The 19384-nt window shown below is 38.6% G+C and overlaps 2 long non-coding RNA genes across 3 annotated transcripts in view; one reads left to right on the plus strand and one right to left on the minus strand.

The window, feature by feature from the left end:
• The window catches only part of LOC309711596, a 224505-nt gene that overhangs the window by 159587 nt on the left and 45534 nt on the right, over window positions 1-19384 (plus strand). The gene's annotated exons all lie outside the window — the stretch shown is intronic.
• LOC309711595 lies at window positions 1084-4330 on the minus strand. The gene is made up of 4 exons (XR_014278022.1): window positions 3148-4330; window positions 2233-2281; window positions 2001-2064; window positions 1084-1603 (listed from the first exon to the last, which is right to left on the minus strand). It is a non-coding gene; the product is annotated as an uncharacterized lncRNA (long non-coding RNA).

Genomic DNA, 19384 nt, shown 5'->3' on the forward strand with positions numbered 1-19384 from the left:
TTTTTATAGCTTTTTTCATTCACTATCAGCTTACACCAAAAGTCTACGCTGAAGAAGATTATTCAAAACATGCAACACAGTCACCAATCCCAGCAAATCCACCCCTAAGTCAGACTGTACAATACAGAAAATAAAAGAGCTACAGCTCAGACTCTACAGGCTTCAGTTAGCATGTTAAATGTGAAAGTTCAGTTAGAAAAAGACTGAACAAAAACGGCCTGAGTTTAGCAATTAACCAAAGTGACAAACATTGCTCTAAATAATACTCCCCTAATCCAAGTAGTCACCCAAACCTGGACGTGGATTTAGAGGCCCGAGGGCCATCTCACACATTTATTCAGAATAAAACAAGTTTCAATTAAAAAAATCAAAATCTTGTGGACGTATGCCTTTTACATGTTGGTAAAATGTTTAGGATGAGATGGAGATATAACACTCATGCACCCTGAAAATTATGAAGGTCTAAACATGTATCAAAGGGACTCACTGAACATCAGTGGATTTCTATGGGGCAAACGTACTTAAACTAGCCACTGTGACCATTGAGGCAGAGCAGAATGAATGATACTGACGGGAACTATGAGAGTTTGTAGTTAAATTCCTGCTCTTACACACTGTAAAATCTAATTAGTTAGAACTCAAAATAATTGAGGAAACTCGTTGCCTCAAAAAAAGTTGAGTAAAGCTTAGCTAAAAATGACTAAATTAGGACAACTTATTTATTTTGAGTACTCTGTACAAGCTCATTTGTTCCCAGAACTCAAGAAAATTGGATCAAGTTTACGTAAGTTGACCAAGTTAGGGCAACTTACTCATTTTGAGTACACTGTAAAGCCTTGTTAGTTCCCAGAACTCAAAAAAATTAAGGAAACTCATTGCCTCAAAAAAACTAAGTAAAGCTTACTTAAGATGACTGTTAGGACAACTTATACAGTGCAAGTCTGCAGTATTAAGAATAACTTGATATTTCTGACTGTACAGTGCTAATTGTTTACTTACTGACAAACATTTCAAGTTCAACTAAATGAAAAAACAATTTGTGGTAACCTGAATATGATTAAAAATAATTAACAACACTTTTTGTCATGATGTTAAAATCAGACCAACTTTTATTTTCAAACACAACAAAGTATAACAGCCAACATACTGGACACTGTTCTGCTGAACAACAAACAATTATATTGCCATCACTGTTATAATCTTACAATGAAACAAGGTCGCAGATGTAATTATTCTGAAAATAAGTTTAGGCCTACCACAACTTTGTTTTGTACTTACATTACTTATATAATCAAAATAAAATATTTGTTGTTCTGTCACAAGTGCAGTCTCTAATTTAAACAACACATTTGTTTTGCATTCCAACACATGAGCTGGAATGTTGTAATGTTTTAAGGATGGCTTGTTTCCAGTCCAGGCATTACTGCCTGAATGACTATCATGGATCGAGGTGATCCAAATGTAGGTGCAGAAGAAAGTCTTTAACTTCCCTTAAGTACAGTGGCAGTGGATGTGGGTTGGAGATGCAATGAGCTTGAACCTGCAGGCGACCATCTTCACTGACCACACCATCTGTGACGGAGGACTCATCTCTCCTGGTGTCCTGCAAGCAAACAATCATATTTTTTGGAACATGAACTTAATTGCTTTCTTAAAACATTTTTTTCTGCATTTGGTATAAAACAGACTCCAATTTGGACAATCTCAGGCTCCTTCCCCACTGGAGAGGTGACATTCAATGTCCCAATTGTCAGTCTGGATAGCCCTGACCCCCACCCGACACACAATAATGTCATGAAAGCATCATTTTAAAAAGGGCTATGAAACATGGCCAATAACTTTCATTCTAATGATGTGCAAAATGATTTGGGCACAAAACAAATTTTGCTGTTAGAAAACTTGCAGACTTCACTATATTCAGTGTAGACCCTCTAAACTAAGTTTGGGGGATGTGATCTTTCAAGAAATGCAGACCAAACTGTTGTTGTTTGTTTACTTACACAGCATGTCTTGTAGAATTAACTGGAGTCACCAGCAACAGCCTAGTGCAGTCATATCTCAAGTCTAATAACAGAAGACAGGAAAAGATCAGTAAAGAAACAACTTCCCCAAACCAAAAAACAAATAAAACAATAAGTAAAACAGGCTGATCTAAAGTATGATTAAAGTTCAGCCTGATTAATATAAATGTCACTGACAGTTGCTAATATATTGGAAAACCAAAATACTTACCACTGAGTTGATGTCTTTCTGTCCAACAGCAGGAGTGCTGGTCCCGAGCCTCAAAGACAGTATGAAGCAAGCAGAGGGAGAAAAAACAGAACATTTTTCAGAAACCGATTTGATCCTTAATGGCTGTGCAATCATTGTAACATAGAGTTTGCTTATGTTGTTAAATAAAGGCTAGATTTGACATTAATAGATGCCACAGATGTTCAAGGTGCCACAAAGCATGAAAAAAATAGACATCTCAGAAAACGTCGGGGCATTTTTGCAAATATGTGATGTCTTGATAAATCGAGCAGATATTTGAACTTTCGACAGCTACATTCTCGCCTGAAAATATCTTAAAAGTTGATTTTGTGACCCAGAAAAAGCAATAAGCCGCGCTCCTCCGCCATTGGCGAGCTTACAAGTACGCACAGGCTCCGACAACCATGGCCGACATATGCGATCCTCCTTTCCCCTAGATTACCCTTTCTGGGTCACAAAATAACCTTTTAAGATATTTTCAGTGGAGAATGTAGCTGTGTAATGCTCAAATATCTACTTAATTTATCAAAATATCACATATTTGCAAAAGTGCTTCCACGTTTTCGGAGAGCTCTGTTACCCAACTGACCGGGAGGTCAAGGCTTGATAAGAGTCCGCAAGCACAGCTAACTCTTGGCTTATTGTTTTCACCCCCCCCGAAGAATTTTGTCTGGGCTCTTATCTCACTTTTTTATTTCAAACAATCAACAGAAAATTTCACAGACATATTTTTATATAAGGTTTTTAAGGCTGTGGTGTTAATTTTTAAGTAACATGAGCCCAGCCGCAGCAGCAACGCTAGGCTAACACTAACTAGCTAGCACGATTATAAACCTGGTGCTAAACTAAGAGAAGCCACAAAATCAGTTTGAATAAGAGTAAACATTTACTCACCAAGTCAGTGTATCAGGTAAAGATCCACAGCAATGACAACAATAATCCCTTGAGCTGACGCTTTTCTAGGTTTGCTCAACATATTCCATAAAAAATGCTGGCACCATGAACATGCGGACTGATCCGTGCTAGGGAGGAGGACGGTAGTGACGTGGCATTTTCAAAACACATCTTTCATCCTTCCACACTGAGAAGAAAAACTTCCATCTTACTTAGTTTTTCTAAGTTAAGACAACTCAAATAAATTGAGTTTATCAGCATTTCTGTAGCGGACAGAACCACCTGCTTTAATCTACCATGATGCTCTGTGTTATGTTGTCATGGCAATATGAAGTCAAATAAATACAAATATATAAACTGCACATTTGAAGGAGGACAAGAAGACAGGCAACTGGAAGAGCTTTTGAAGCAGGAAAACTTTTCTGGATTACTCTTAATTTAACTGGAAATTTTGCGAATACAAGTCAAGGAGGAAACAAGGAGGCAGGTTGGATTATATTTGAGGACAGGACGCATGAAGGAGAAGCATGAGGAGAGAGGAAACAGCAGAGCGATGGTGCAGGGCTAATCGTGGGTCAAGTCGAAGAAGCAAGCATCAAAACTGTGAGTAAACATAACACATAAAGACTTAAAAATTACTGTGCTGATTAAGGAAACATTAAATTTGGTTAGTTTGGGGTCTGCAGCTTCAGGTTTGTGGGTTCAGTTGGTCTCAAAATTGAGGAAAGACAAAAAAATTTCTTTTGAAAGGTTGTTGGAGGATTTTTACTGTAAGAAATATCTGGGTGTGCAACTGCTTTTATTTAAAAAAAAAAATTTAATTTTATTTAGTCACATTGGAAAGGGAAAATTGGAGGATCGGGACAATAATGTGGCCAGATTTACTGTTTCCTTAATCAGAACAATAATTTTGATCTGAACTAGAAATTTTGAAATGGGTTATTTTCTTTCTTCTCTACTGATCACTGTGTGATCGGTTGAGTTACTTGTCAGTCTACATTTATGTTAAAGGTAATTTTAAAAAATGCAGTTTATTCGTAATTTTGTAGAAAAAGGCTCCGCACCTATGAAAAAAAGAAAATGGGTATCCACACCCCCAAAATTCCTGTAGATCAGAGTAGCTAAGCCCTGGTTAACTGCAATTATATAACAGAAGATGAAAAATATTGGAATGATTGAAAGAAACAAAGATTTCTTTAGGGTTTGAAGATTTGACTTTCTTATTGAAAGAGACGAAAACTAATCCATGTGTGACACTGAGAAAAAAACTGAAAGCTTAAAAGATCTGGAGGTCTGACTACTGTTATTCAAATGTGCAAAATTGTTTTAATGACATTAGAAAGAAAAATGGGATGTGTAAAAAGGTAATATATAAAGATGATTTTTATATTACTTGAAAAAATGATGTTGTTTAGCGCTTCTGTACTTAGAAAAATGCTGGGTCACTAGTAAGCTGAGATTTAATGTGATAAACTGAGGAAAGGTAATATAATCTACACACTCGCTATTATTGTTGCAATCCATACACCAGTTAATATTTAATCAATCGTCATTCATAATTGGTGATCTATGCAAGTTTTAAGGAATAATATTTGAATTGAGGTTGAATGATGCTCTGCCTCTGTGGTCAAGTACAGACATAGGCCTTAAGCAACCATGAGCCACTGATAAGTGTGGCAGATTAGGAAACATGCATACAGTTCATTAGTTAGACTCCTATGAGCCACTAATAGGAGAAAATGAGCACGCAATAAAGTGGACTTGTTAGGGAGAGATTGCCATCAGAGTTAAAACACTCCAACTCAATTTTGATGACAGAAACAGCTAAAAAATGAGCGTTTTGTTTACACTGATGACAAAATCCTGATCAGATACAGACAGACACATGCATACAACACACACTACTGCTCAAAAGTTTGTGGTCAGATTCAAACATTCTTGTCTTAATTTTAAAATTATATTTGCTATAACATAAAATTAGGCAAAGTTTATCAGAAATGTTTTCACAGATGTGTGTTTAATGAATCATTTATGTTAAATCACCCATGATGCATTAGGAAATGTCTACACACTTATACATGGGCCCATTTTTAGTAACCATCACTGCTGTGTGGACAGATCACATGGTTATAAACCAGGTGAAAATTGACTTCAAACCTTTGAGCTGTAGTGTAGATTGCAATGATAGTGTATAGTTATCTATTACAGAAGAATATATAGAAGTCTGAGGACAGGGAGACACTGTAAAAAAGTTATGAGCTGTCTTGCTGCAGAGAAAGTGGAGTCTGTCATCCTTGAAAAGCTCCCAAGATAGGCAGCTGGCAGGTTGAATGATGCTCTGCCTCTGTGGTCAAGTACAGACATAGGCCTTAAGCAACCATGAGCCACTGATAAGTGTGAGAAATTAGTGCACTTAATGCAGCGCTCCCCAACCCCCGGGCCTCGGAAAGGTGCCGGTCCGCGAGAGTTGAGGCTCAGGTGTGAAATGTATGGTTTTCAGGGTTTTTATCGGTATTCAGAGTTATTTTGTTATCGTTTTTATCGTTAACTCGGTGTCCCTGGGTCTTTTCAAGTGTGTCATAAATAAATCTTCTTTTTTTCCGGTACCGGTACTAGTTTTATTTTGTTGTATTTATCCGCGACACCTTAAAGGCCGGTCCATGAAAATATTGTCGGGCATAAACCGGTCCGTGGCGCAAAAAAGGTTGAGGACCACTGACTTAATGCATGTTTCCTAATTATGTACGTATGAGCCACTAAAAGGAGAAAATGAGCACGCAATAAAGTGGACTTGTTAGGGAGAGATTGCCATCAGAGTTAAAACACTCCAACTCAATTTTGATGATAGAAACAGCTAAAAAATGAGCGTTTTGTTGACACTGATGACAAAATCCTGATCAGATACAGACAGACACATGCATACAGCACACACTACTGCTCAAAAGTTTGTGGTCAGTTTCAAACAGTTGTCTTTTAATTAATAATTTACATTTACTTTTAACATAATATTACATGAAAATGATCAGAAATGTTTTCACAGATGTGTGTTTAATGAATCATTTATGTTAAATCACCCATGATGCATTAGGAAATGTCAACACACTTATACGTGCGCCAAATTTTAGAAACAATCACTCGTGTGTGGACAGATCACATGGTTATAAACCAGGTGAAAACTGACTTCAAACGTTTGAGCTGTAGTGTAGATTGCAATGATAGTGTATAGTTATCTATTACAGAAGAACATATAGAAGTCTGAGGACAGGGAGACACTGTAAAAAAGTTATGAGCTGTCTTGCTGCAGAGAAAGTGGAGTCTGTCATCCTTGAAAAGCTCCCAAGATAGGCAGCTGGCAGGTTGAATGATGCTCTGCCTCTGTGGTCAAGTACAGACATAGGCCTTAAGCAACCATGAGCCACTGATAAGTGTGAGAAATTAGTGCACTTAATGCAGCGGTCCCCAACCCCCGGGCCTCGGATCGGTGCCGGTCCGTGAGTCGTTTGGTGCCGGGCCGCGAGAGTTGAGGCTCAGGTGTGAAATGTATGGTTTTCAGGGTTTTTATCGGTATTCAGAGTTATTTTGTTATCGTTTTTATCGTTAACTCGGTGTCCCTGGGTCTTTTCAAGTGTGTTATGAATAAATCTTCTTTTTTCCGGTACCGGTACTAGTTTTATTTTGTTGTATTTATCCGCGACACCTTAAAGGCCGGTCCGTGAAAATATTGTCGGGCATAAACCGGTCCGTGGCGCAAAAAAGGTTGAGGACTACTGACTTAATGCATGTTTCCTAATTATATACGTATGAGCCACTAATAGGAGAAAATGAGCACGCAATAAAGTGGACTTGTTAGGGAGAGATTGCCACCAGAGTTAAAACACTCCAACTCAATTTTGATGATAGAAACAGCTAAAAAATGAGCGTTTTGTTTACACTGATGACAAAATCCTGATCAGATACAGACAGACACATGCATACAACACACACTACTGCTCAAAAGTTTGTGGTCAGATTCAAACATTCTTGTTTTAATTTTAAAATTATATTTGCTATAACATAAAATTAGGCAAAGTTTATCAGAAATGTTTTCACAGATGTGTGTTTAATGAATCATTTATGTTAAATCACCCATGATGCATTAGGAAATGTCTACACACTTATACATGGGCCCATTTTTAGTAGCCATCACTGCTGTGTGGACAGATCACATGGTTATAAACCAGCTGAAAACTGACTTCAAACCTTTGATCTGTAGTGTAGATTGCAATGATAGTGTATAGTTATCTATTACAGAAGAACATATAGAAGTATGAGGACAGGGAGACACTGTAAAAAAGTTATGAGCTGTCTTGCTGCAGAGAAAGTGGAGTCTGTCATCCTTGAAAAGCTCCCAAGATAGGCAGCTGGCAGGTTGAATGATGCTCTGCCTCTGTGGTCAAGTACAGACATAGGCCTTAAGCAACCATGAGCCACTGATAAGTGTGACAGATTAGGAAACATGCATACAGTTCATTAGTTAGACTCCTATGAACCACTAATAGGAGAAAATGAGCACGCAATAAAGTGGACTTGTTAGGGAGAGATTGCCATCAGAGTTAAAACACTCCAACTCAATTTTTGATGATAGAAACAGCTAAAAAATGAGCGTTTTGTTGAAACTGATGACAAAATCCTGATCAGATACAGACAGACACATGCATACAACACACACTACTGCTCAAAAGTTTGTGGTCAGATTCAAACTGTCGTCTTTTTAATTAATAATTTACATTTACTTTTAACATAATATTACATGAAAATGATCAGAAATGTTTTCACAGATGTGTGTTTAATGAATCATTTATGTTCAATCACCCATGATGCATTAGGAAATGTCTACACACTTATACGTGCGCCAAATTTTAGAAACAATCACTCCTGTGTGGACCGATCACATGGTTATAAACCAGGTGAAAACTGACTTCAAACGTTTGAGCTGTAGTGTAGATTGCAATGATAGTGTATAGTTATCTATTACAGAAGAACATATAGAAGTCTGAGGACAGGGAGACACTGTAAAAAAGTTATGAGCTGTCTTGCTGCAGAGAAAGTGGAGTCTGTCATCCTTGAAAAGCTCCCAAGATAGGCAGCTGGCAGGTTGAATGATGCTCTGCCTCTGTGGTCAAGTACAGACATAGGCCTTAAGCAACCATGAGCCACTGATAAGTGTGAGAAATTAGTGCACTTAATGCAGCGGTCCCCAACCCTCGGGCCTCGGATCGGTGCCGGTCCGTGAGTCGTTTGGTACCGGGCCGCGAGAGTTGAGGCTCAGGTGTGAAATGTATGGTTTTCAGGGTTTTTATCGGTATTCAGAGTTATTTTGTTATCGTTTTTATCGTTAACTCGGTGTCCCTGGGTCTTTTCAAGTGTGTCATAAATAAATCTTCTTTTTTTCCGGTACCGGTACTAGTTTTATTTTGTTGTATTTATCCGCGACACCTTAAAGGCCGGTCCATGAAAATATTGTCGGGCATAAACCGGTCCGTGGCGCAAAAAAGGTTGAGGACCACTGACTTAATGCATGTTTCCTAATTATATACGTATGGGCCACTAAAAGGAGAAAATGAGCACGCAATAAAGTGGACTTGTTAGGGAGAGATTGCCATCAGAGTTAAAACACTCCAACTCAATTTTGATGATAGAAACAGCTAAAAAATGAGCGTTTTGTTGACACTGATGACAAAATCCTGATCAGATACAGACAGACACATGCATACAGCACACACTACTGCTCAAAAGTTTGTGGTCAGTTTCAAACAGTTGTCTTTTAATTAATAATTTACATTTACTTTTAACATAATATTACATGAAAATGATCAGAAATGTTTTCACAGATGTGTGTTTAATGAATCATTTATGTTAAATCACCCATGATGCATTAGGAAATGTCAACACACTTATACGTGCGCCAAATTTTAGAAACAATCACTCGTGTGTGGACAGATCACATGGTTATAAACCAGGTGAAAACTGACTTCAAACGTTTGAGCTGTAGTGTAGATTGCAATGATAGTGTATAGTTATCTATTACAGAAGAACATATAGAAGTCTGAGGACAGGGAGACACTGTAAAAAAGTTATGAGCTGTCTTGCTGCAGAGAAAGTGGAGTCTGTCATCCTTGAAAAGCTCCCAAGATAGGCAGCTGGCAGGTTGAATGATGCTCTGCCTCTGTGGTCAAGTACAGACATAGGCCTTAAGCAACCATGAGCCACTGATAAGTGTGAGAAATTAGTGCACTTAATGCAGCGGTCCCCAACCCCCGGGCCTCGGATCGGTGCCGGTCCGTGAGTCGTTTGGTGCCGGGCCGCGAGAGTTGAGGCTCAGGTGTGAAATGTATGGTTTTCAGGGTTTTTATCGGTATTCAGAGTTATTTTGTTATCGTTTTTATCGTTAACTCGGTGTCCCTGGGTCTTTTCAAGTGTGTTATGAATAAATCTTCTTTTTTTCGGTACCGGTACTAGTTTTATTTTGTTGTATTTATCCGCGACACCTTAAAGGCCAGTCCGTGAAAATATTTTTGGGCATAAACCGGTCCGTGGCGCAAAAAAGGTTGAGGACTACTGACTTAATGCATGTTTCCTAATTATATACGTATGGGCCACTAATAGGAGAAAATGAGCACGCAATAAAGTGGACTTGTTAGGGAGAGATTGCCACCAGAGTTAAAACACTCCAACTCAATTTTGATGACAGAAACAGCTAAAAAATGAGCGTTTTGTTGAAACTGATGACAAAATCCTGATCAGATACAGACAGACACATGCATACAACACACACTACTGCTCAAAAGTTTGTGGTCAGATTCAAACATTCTTGTCTTAATTTTAAAATTATATTTGCTATAACATAAAATTAGGCAAAGTTTATCAGAAATGTTTTCACAGATGTGTGTTTAATGAATCATTTATGTTAAATCACCCATGATGCATTAGGAAATGTCTACACACTTATACATGGGCCCATTTTTAGTAGCCATCACTGCTGTGTGGACAGATCACATGGTTATAAACCAGGTGAAAATTGACTTCAAACGTTTGAGCTGTAGTGTAGATTGCAATGATAGTGTATAGTTATCTATTACAGAAGAACATATAGAAGTATGAGGACAGGGAGACACTGTAAAAAAGTTATGAGCTGTCTTGCTGCAGAGAAAGTGGAGTCTGTCATCCTTGAAAAGCTCCCAAGATAGGCAGCTGGCAGGTTGAATGATGCTCTGCCTCTGTGGTCAAGTACAGACATAGGCCTTAAGCAACCATGAGCCACTGATAAGTGTGACAGATTAGGAAACATGCATACAGTTCATTAGTTAGACTCCTATGAACCACTAATAGGAGAAAATGAGCACGCAATAAAGTGGACTTGTTAGGGAGAGATTGCCATCAGAGTTAAAACACTCCAACTCAATTTTTGATGATAGAAACAGCTAAAAAATGAGCGTTTTGTTGACACTGATGACAAAATCCTGATCAGATACAGACAGACACATGCATACAACACACACTACTGCTCAAACGTTTGTGGTCAGATTCAAACTGTCGTCTTTTTAATTAATAATTTACATTTACTTTTAACATAATATTACATGAAAATGATCAGAAATGTTTTCACAGATGTGTGTTTAATGAATCATTTATGTTAAATCACCCATGATGCATTAGGAAATGTCTACACACTTATACATGGGCCCATTTTTAGTAACCATCACTGCTGTGTGGACAGATCACATGGTTATAAACCAGGTGAAAATTGACTTCAAACTTTTGAGCTGTAGTGTAGATTGCAATGATAGCGTATAGTTATCTATTACAGAAGAATATATAGAAGTCTGAGGACAGGGAGACACTGTAAAAAAGTTATGAGCTGTCTTGCTGCAGAGAAAGTGGAGTCTGTCATCCTTGAAAAGCTCCCAAGATAGGCAGCTGGCAGGTTGAATGATGCTCTGCCTCTGTGGTCAAGTACAGACATAGGCCTTAAGCAACCATGAGCCACTGATAAGTGTGAGAAATTAGTGCACTTAATGCAGCGGTCCCCAACCCCCGGGCCTCGGAAAGGTGCCGGTCCGCGAGAGTTGAGGCTCAGGTGTGAAATGTATGGTTTTCAGGGTTTTTATCGGTATTCAGAGTTACTTTGTTATCGTTTTTATCGTTAACTCGGTGTCCCTGGGTCTTTTCAAGTGTGTTATGAATAAATCTTCTTTTTTTCGGTACCGGTACTAGTTTTATTTTGTTGTATTTATCCGCGACACCTTAAAGGCCAGTCCGTGAAAATATTTTTGGGCATAAACCGGTCCGTGGCGCAAAAAAGGTTGAGGACTACTGACTTAATGCATGTTTCCTAATTATATACGTATGGGCCACTAATAGGAGAAAATGAGCACGCAATAAAGTGGACTTGTTAGGGAGAGATTGCCACCAGAGTTAAAACACTCCAACTCAATTTTGATGACAGAAACAGCTAAAAAATGAGCGTTTTGTTGAAACTGATGACAAAATCCTGATCAGATACAGACAGACACATGCATACAACACACACTACTGCTCAAAAGTTTGTGGTCAGATTCAAACATTCTTGTCTTAATTTTAAAATTATATTTGCTATAACATAAAATTAGGCAAAGTTTATCAGAAATGTTTTCACAGATGTGTGTTTAATGAATCATTTATGTTAAATCACCCATGATGCATTAGGAAATGTCTACACACTTATACATGGGCCCATTTTTAGTAGCCATCACTGCTGTGTGGACAGATCACATGGTTATAAACCAGGTGAAAATTGACTTCAAACGTTTGAGCTGTAGTGTAGATTGCAATGATAGTGTATAGTTATCTATTACAGAAGAACATATAGAAGTATGAGGACAGGGAGACACTGTAAAAAAGTTATGAGCTGTCTTGCTGCAGAGAAAGTGGAGTCTGTCATCCTTGAAAAGCTCCCAAGATAGGCAGCTGGCAGGTTGAATGATGCTCTGCCTCTGTGGTCAAGTACAGACATAGGCCTTAAGCAACCATGAGCCACTGATAAGTGTGACAGATTAGGAAACATGCATACAGTTCATTAGTTAGACTCCTATGAACCACTAATAGGAGAAAATGAGCACGCAATAAAGTGGACTTGTTAGGGAGAGATTGCCATCAGAGTTAAAACACTCCAACTCAATTTTTGATGATAGAAACAGCTAAAAAATGAGCGTTTTGTTGACACTGATGACAAAATCCTGATCAGATACAGACAGACACATGCATACAACACACACTACTGCTCAAACGTTTGTGGTCAGATTCAAACTGTCGTCTTTTTAATTAATAATTTACATTTACTTTTAACATAATATTACATGAAAATGATCAGAAATGTTTTCACAGATGTGTGTTTAATGAATCATTTATGTTAAATCACCCATGATGCATTAGGAAATGTCTACACACTTATACATGGGCCCATTTTTAGTAACCATCACTGCTGTGTGGACAGATCACATGGTTATAAACCAGGTGAAAATTGACTTCAAACTTTTGAGCTGTAGTGTAGATTGCAATGATAGCGTATAGTTATCTATTACAGAAGAATATATAGAAGTCTGAGGACAGGGAGACACTGTAAAAAAGTTATGAGCTGTCTTGCTGCAGAGAAAGTGGAGTCTGTCATCCTTGAAAAGCTCCCAAGATAGGCAGCTGGCAGGTTGAATGATGCTCTGCCTCTGTGGTCAAGTACAGACATAGGCCTTAAGCAACCATGAGCCACTGATAAGTGTGAGAAATTAGTGCACTTAATGCAGCGGTCCCCAACCCCCGGGCCTCGGAAAGGTGCCGGTCCGCGAGAGTTGAGGCTCAGGTGTGAAATGTATGGTTTTCAGGGTTTTTATCAGTATTCAGAGTTATTTTGTTATCGTTTTTATCGTTAACTCGGTGTCCCTGGGTCTTTTCAAGTGTGTTATGAATAAATCTTCTTTTTTTCGGTACCGGTACTAGTTTTATTTTGTTGTATTTATCCGCGACACCTTAAAGGCCGGTCCGTGAAAATATTTTTGGGCATAAACCGGTCCGTGGCGCAAAAAAGGTTGAGGACTACTGACTTAATGCATGTTTCCTAATTATATACGTATGGGCCACTAATAGGAGAAAATGAGCACGCAATAAAGTGGACTTGTTAGGGAGAGATTGCCACCAGAGTTAAAACACTCCAACTCAATTTTGATGATAGAACCAGCTAAAAAATGAGCGTTTTGTTGAAACTGATGACAAAATCCTGATCAGATACAGACAGACACATGCATACAACACACACTACTGCTCAAAAGTTTGTGGTCAGATTCAAACATTCTTGTTTTAATTTTAAAATTATATTTGCTATAACATAAAATTAGGCAAAGTTTATCAGAAATGTTTTCACAGATGTGTGTTTAATGAATCATTTATGTTAAATCACCCATGATGCATTAGGAAATGTCTACACACTTATACATGGGCCCATTTTTAGTAGCCATCACTGCTGTGTGGACAGATCACATGGTTATAAACAGGTGAAAATTGACTTCAAACCTTTGAGCTGTAGTGTAGATTGCAATGATAGTGTATAGTTATCTATTACAGAAGAACATATAGAAGTCTGAGGACAGGGAGACACTGTAAAAAAGTTATGAGCTGTCTTGCTGCAGAGAAAGTGGAGTCTGTCATCCTTGAAAAGCTCCCAAGATAGGCAGCTGGCAGGTTGAACGATGCTCTGCCTCTGTGGTCAAGTACAGACATAGGCCTTAAGCAACCATGAGCCACTGATAAGTGTGAGAAATTAGTGCACTTAATGCAGCGGTCCCCAACCCCCGGGCCTCGGAAAGGTGCCGGTCCGCGAGAGTTGAGGCTCAGGTGTGAAATGTATGGTTTTCAGGGTTTTTATCAGTTTTCAGCGTTATTTTGTTATCGTTTTTATCGTTAACTCGGTGTCCCTGGGTCTTTTCAAGTGTGTCATAAATAAATCTTCTTTTTTTCCGGTACCGGTACTAGTTTTATTTTGTTGTATTTATCCGCGACACCTTAAAGGCCGGTCCATGAAAATATTGTCGGGCATAAACCAGTCCGTGGCGCAAAAAAGGTTGAGGACCACTGACTTAATGCATGTTTCCTAATTATATACGTATGGGCCACTAAAAGGAGAAAATGAGCACGCAATAAAGTGGACTTGTTAGGGAGAGATTGCCACCAGAGTTAAAACACTCCAACTCAATTTTGATGATAGAAACAGCTAAAAAATGAGCGTTTTGTTGACACTGATGACAAAATCCTGATCAGATACAGACAGACACATGCATACAACACACACTACTGCTCAAAAGTTTGTGGTCAGATTCAAACTGTCGTCTTTTTAATTAATAATTTACATTTACTTTTAACATAATATTACATGAAAATGATCAGAAATGTTTTCACAGATGTGTGTTTAATGAAGCATTTATGTTAAATCACCCATGATGCATTAGGAAATGTCTACACACTTATACATGGGCCCATTTTTAGTAACCATCACTGCTGTGTGGACAGATCACATGGTTATAAACCAGGTGAAAACTGACTTCAAACGTTTGAGCTGTAGTGTAGATTGCAATGATAGTGTATAGTTATCTATTACAGAAGAACATATAGAAGTATGAGGACATGGAGACACTGTAAAAAAGTTATGAGCTGTCTTGCTGCAGAGAAAGTGGAGTCTGTCATCCTTGAAAAGCTCCCAAGATAGGCAGCTGGCAGGTTGGATGATGCTCTGCCTCTGTGGTCAAGTACAGACATAGGCCTTAAGCAACCATGAGCCACTGATAAGTGTGAGAAATTAGTGCACTTAATGCAGCGGTCCCCAACCCCCGGGCCTCGGATCGGTGCCGGTCCGTGAGTCGTTTGGTGCCGGGCCGCGAGAGTTGAGGCTCAGGTGTGAAATGTATGGTTTTCAGGGTTTTTATCGGTTTTCAGCGTTATTTTGTTATCGTTTTTATCGTTAACTCGGTGTCCCTGGGTCTTTTCAAGTGTGTTATGAATAAATCTTCTTTTTTTCGGTACCGGTACCAGTTTTATTTTGTTGTATTTATCCGCGACACCTTAAAGGCCGGTCCGTGAAAATATTTTTGGGCATAAACCGGTCCGTGGCGCAAAAAAGGTTGAGGACCACTGACTTAATGCATGTTTCCTAATTATATACGTATGAGCCACTAATAGGAGAAAATGAGCACGCAATAAAGTGGACTTGTTAGGGAGAGATTGCCACCAGAGTTAAAACACTCCAACTCAATTTTGATGACAGAAACAGCTAAAAAATGAGCGTTTTGTTGAAACTGATGACAAAATCCTGATCAGATACAGACAGACACATGCATACAACACACACTACTGCTCAAAAGTTTGTGGTCAGATTCAAACATTCTTGTTTTAATTTTAAAATTATATTTGCTATAACATAAAATTAGGCAAAGTTTATCAGAAATGTTTTCACAGATGTGTGTTTAATGAATCATTTATGTTAAATCACCCATGATGCATTAGGAAATGTCTACACACTTATACATGGGCCCATTTTTAGTAGCCATCACTGCTGTGTGGACAGATCACATGGTTATAAACCAGCTGAAAACTGACTTCAAACCTTTGAGCTGTAGTGTAGATTGCAATGATAGTGTATAGTTATCTATTACAGAAGAACATATAGAAGTATGAGGACAGGGAGACACTGTAAAAAAGTTATGAGCTGTCTTGCTGCAGAGAAAGTGGAGTCTGTCATCCTTGAAAAGCTCCCAAGATAGGCAGCTGGCAGGTTGAATGATGCTCTGCCTCTGTGGTCAAGTACAGACATAGGCCTTAAGCAACCATGAGCCACTGATAAGTGTGACAGATTAGGAAACATGCATACAGTTCATTAGTTAGACTCCTATGAACCACTAATAGGAGAAAATGAGCACGCAATAAAGTGGACTTGTTAGGGAGAGATTGCCATCAGTGTTAAAGCACTCCAACTCAATTTTTGATGATAGAAACAGCTAAAAAATGAGCGTTTTGTTGACACTGATGACAAAATCCTGATCAGATACAGACAGACACATGCATACAACACACACTACTGCTCAAAAGTTTGTGGTCAGATTCAAACTGTCGTCTTTTTAATTAATAATTTACATTTACTTTTAACATAATATTACATGAAAATGATCAGAAATGTTTTCACAGATGTGTGTTTAATGAATCATTTATGTTAAATCACCCATGATGCATTAGGAAATGTCAACACACTTATACGTGCGCGAAATTTTAGAAACAATCACTCCTGTGTGGACCGATCACATGGTTATAAACCAGGTGAAAACTGACTTCAAACTTTTGAGCTGTAGTGTAGATTGCAATGATAGTGTATAGTTATCTATTACAGAAGAACATATAGAAGTCTGAGGACAGGGAGACACTGTAAAAAAGTTATGAGCTGTCTTGCTGCAGAGAAAGTGGAGTCTGTCATCCTTGAAAAGCTCCCAAGATAGGCAGCTGGCAGGTTGAATGATGCTCTGCCTCTGTGGTCAAGTACAGACATAGGCCTTAAGCAACCATGAGCCACTGATAAGTGTGAGAAATTAGTGCACTTAATGCAGCGGTCCCCAACCCCCGGGCCTCGGACCGCTGCCGGTCCGTGAGTCGTTTGGTGCCGGGCCGCGAGAGTTGAGGCTCAGGTGTGAAATGTATGGTTTTCAGGGTTTTTATCGGTATTCAGAGTTATTTTGTTATCGTTTTTATCGTTAACTCGGTGTCCCTGGGTCTTTTCAAGTGTGTTATGAATAAATCTTCTTTTTTTCGGTACCGGTACTAGTTTTATTTTGTTGTATTTATCCGCGACACCTTAAAGGCCGGTCCGTGAAAATATTTTTGGGCATAAACCGGTCCGTGGCGCAAAAAAGGTTGAGGACTACTGACTTAATGCATGTTTCCTAATTATATACGTATGGGCCACTAATAGGAGAAAATGAGCACGCAATAAAGTGGACTTGTTAGGGAGAGATTGCCACCAGAGTTAAAACACTCCAACTCAATTTTGATGATAGAACCAGCTAAAAAAATGAGCGTTTTGTTGACACTGATGACAAAATCCTGATCAGATACAGACAGACACATGCATACAACACACACTACTGCTCAAAAGTTTGTGGTCAGATTCAAACATTCTTGTCTTAATTTTAAAATTATATTTGCTATAACATAAAATTAGGCAAAGTTTATCAGAAATGTTTTCACAGATGTGTGTTTAATGAATCATTTATGTTAAATCACCCATGATGCATTAGGAAATGTCTACACACTTATACATGGGCCCATTTTTAGTAGCCATCACTGCTGTGTGGACAGATCACATGGTTATAAACCAGGTGAAAATTGACTTCAAACGTTTGAGCTGTAGTGTAGATTGCAATGATAGTGTATAGTTATCTATTACAGAAGAACATATAGAAGTATGAGGACAGGGAGACACTGTAAAAAAGTTATGAGCTGTCTTGCTGCAGAGAAAGTGGAGTCTGTCATCCTTGAAAAGCTCCCAAGATAGGCAGCTGGCAGGTTGAATGATGCTCTGCCTCTGTGGTCAAGTACAGACATAGGCCTTAAGCAACCATGAGCCACTGATAAGTGTGACAGATTAGGAAACATGCATACAGTTCATTAGTTAGACTCCTATGAACCACTAATAGGAGAAAATGAGCACGCAATAAAATGGACTTGTTAGGGAGAGATTGCCATCAGAGTTAAAACACTCCAACTCAATTTTGATGACAGAAACAGCTAAAAAATGAGCGTTTTGTTGACACTGATGACAAAATCCTGATCAGATACAGACAGACACATGCATACAACACACACTACTGCTCAAAGGTTTGTGGTCAGATTCAAACTGTCGTCTTTTTAATTAATAATTTACATTTACTTTTAACATAATATTACATGAAAATGATCAGAAATGTTTTCACAGATGTGTGTTTAATGAATCATTTATGTTAAATCACCCATGATGCATTAGGAAATGTCTACACACATATACATGGGCCCATTTTTAGTAACCATCACTGCTGTGTGGACAGATCACATGGTTATAAACCAGGTGAAAACTGACTTCAAACCTTTGAGCTGTAGTGTAGATTGCAATGATAGCGTATAGTTATCTATTACAGAAGAATATATAGAAGTCTGAGGACAGGGAGACACTGTAATAAAGTTATGAGCTGTCTTGCTGCAGAGAAAGTGGAGTCTGTCATCCTTGAAAAGCTCCCAAGATAGGCAGCTGGCAGGTTGAATGATGCTCTGCCTCTGTGGTCAAGTACAGACATAGGCCTTAAGCAACCATGAGCCACTGATAAGTGTGAGAAATTAGTGCACTTAATGCAGCGGTCCCCAACCCCCGGGCCTCGGAAAGGTGCCGGTCCGTGAGTCGTTTGGTACCGGGCCGCGAGAGTTGAGGCTCAGGTGTGAAATGTATGGTTTTCAGGGTTTTTATCGGTATTCAGAGTTATTTTGTTATCGTTTTTATCGTTAACTCGGTGTCCCTGGGTCTTTTCAAGTGTGTCATAAATAAATCTTCTTTTTTTCCGGTACCGGTACTAGTTTTATTTTGTTGTATTTATCCGCGACACCTTAAAGGCCGGTCCATGAAAATATTGTCGGGCATAAACCGGTCCGTGGCGCAAAAAAGGTTGAGGACCACTGACTTAATGCATGTTTCCTAATTATATACGTATGAGCCACTAATAGGAGAAAATGAGCACGCAATAAAGTGGACTTGTTAGGGAGAGATTGCCATCAGAGTTAAAACACTCCAACTCAATTTTGATGACAGAAACAGCTAAAAAATGAGCGTTTTGTTGACACTGATGACAAAATCCTGATCAGATACAGACAGACACATGCATACAACACACACTACTGCTCAAAAGTTTGTGGTCAGATTCAAACATTCTTGTTTTAATTTTAAAATTATATTTGCTATAACATAAAATTAGGCAAAGTTTATCAAAAATGTTTTCACAGATGTGTGTTTAATGAATCATTTATGTTAAATCACCCATGATGCATTAGGAAATGTCTACACACTTATACATGGGCCCATTTTTAGTAGCCATCACTCCTGTGTGGACAGATCACATGGTTATAAACCAGGTGAAAATTGACTTCAAACCTTTGAGCTGTAGTGTAGATT

The sequence above is a fragment of the Aulonocara stuartgranti genome, assembly GCF_965226115.1.
Source record: "Aulonocara stuartgranti genome assembly, chromosome: 7".
In the NCBI taxonomy this organism is placed as follows: domain Eukaryota; kingdom Metazoa; phylum Chordata; class Actinopteri; order Cichliformes; family Cichlidae; genus Aulonocara; species Aulonocara stuartgranti.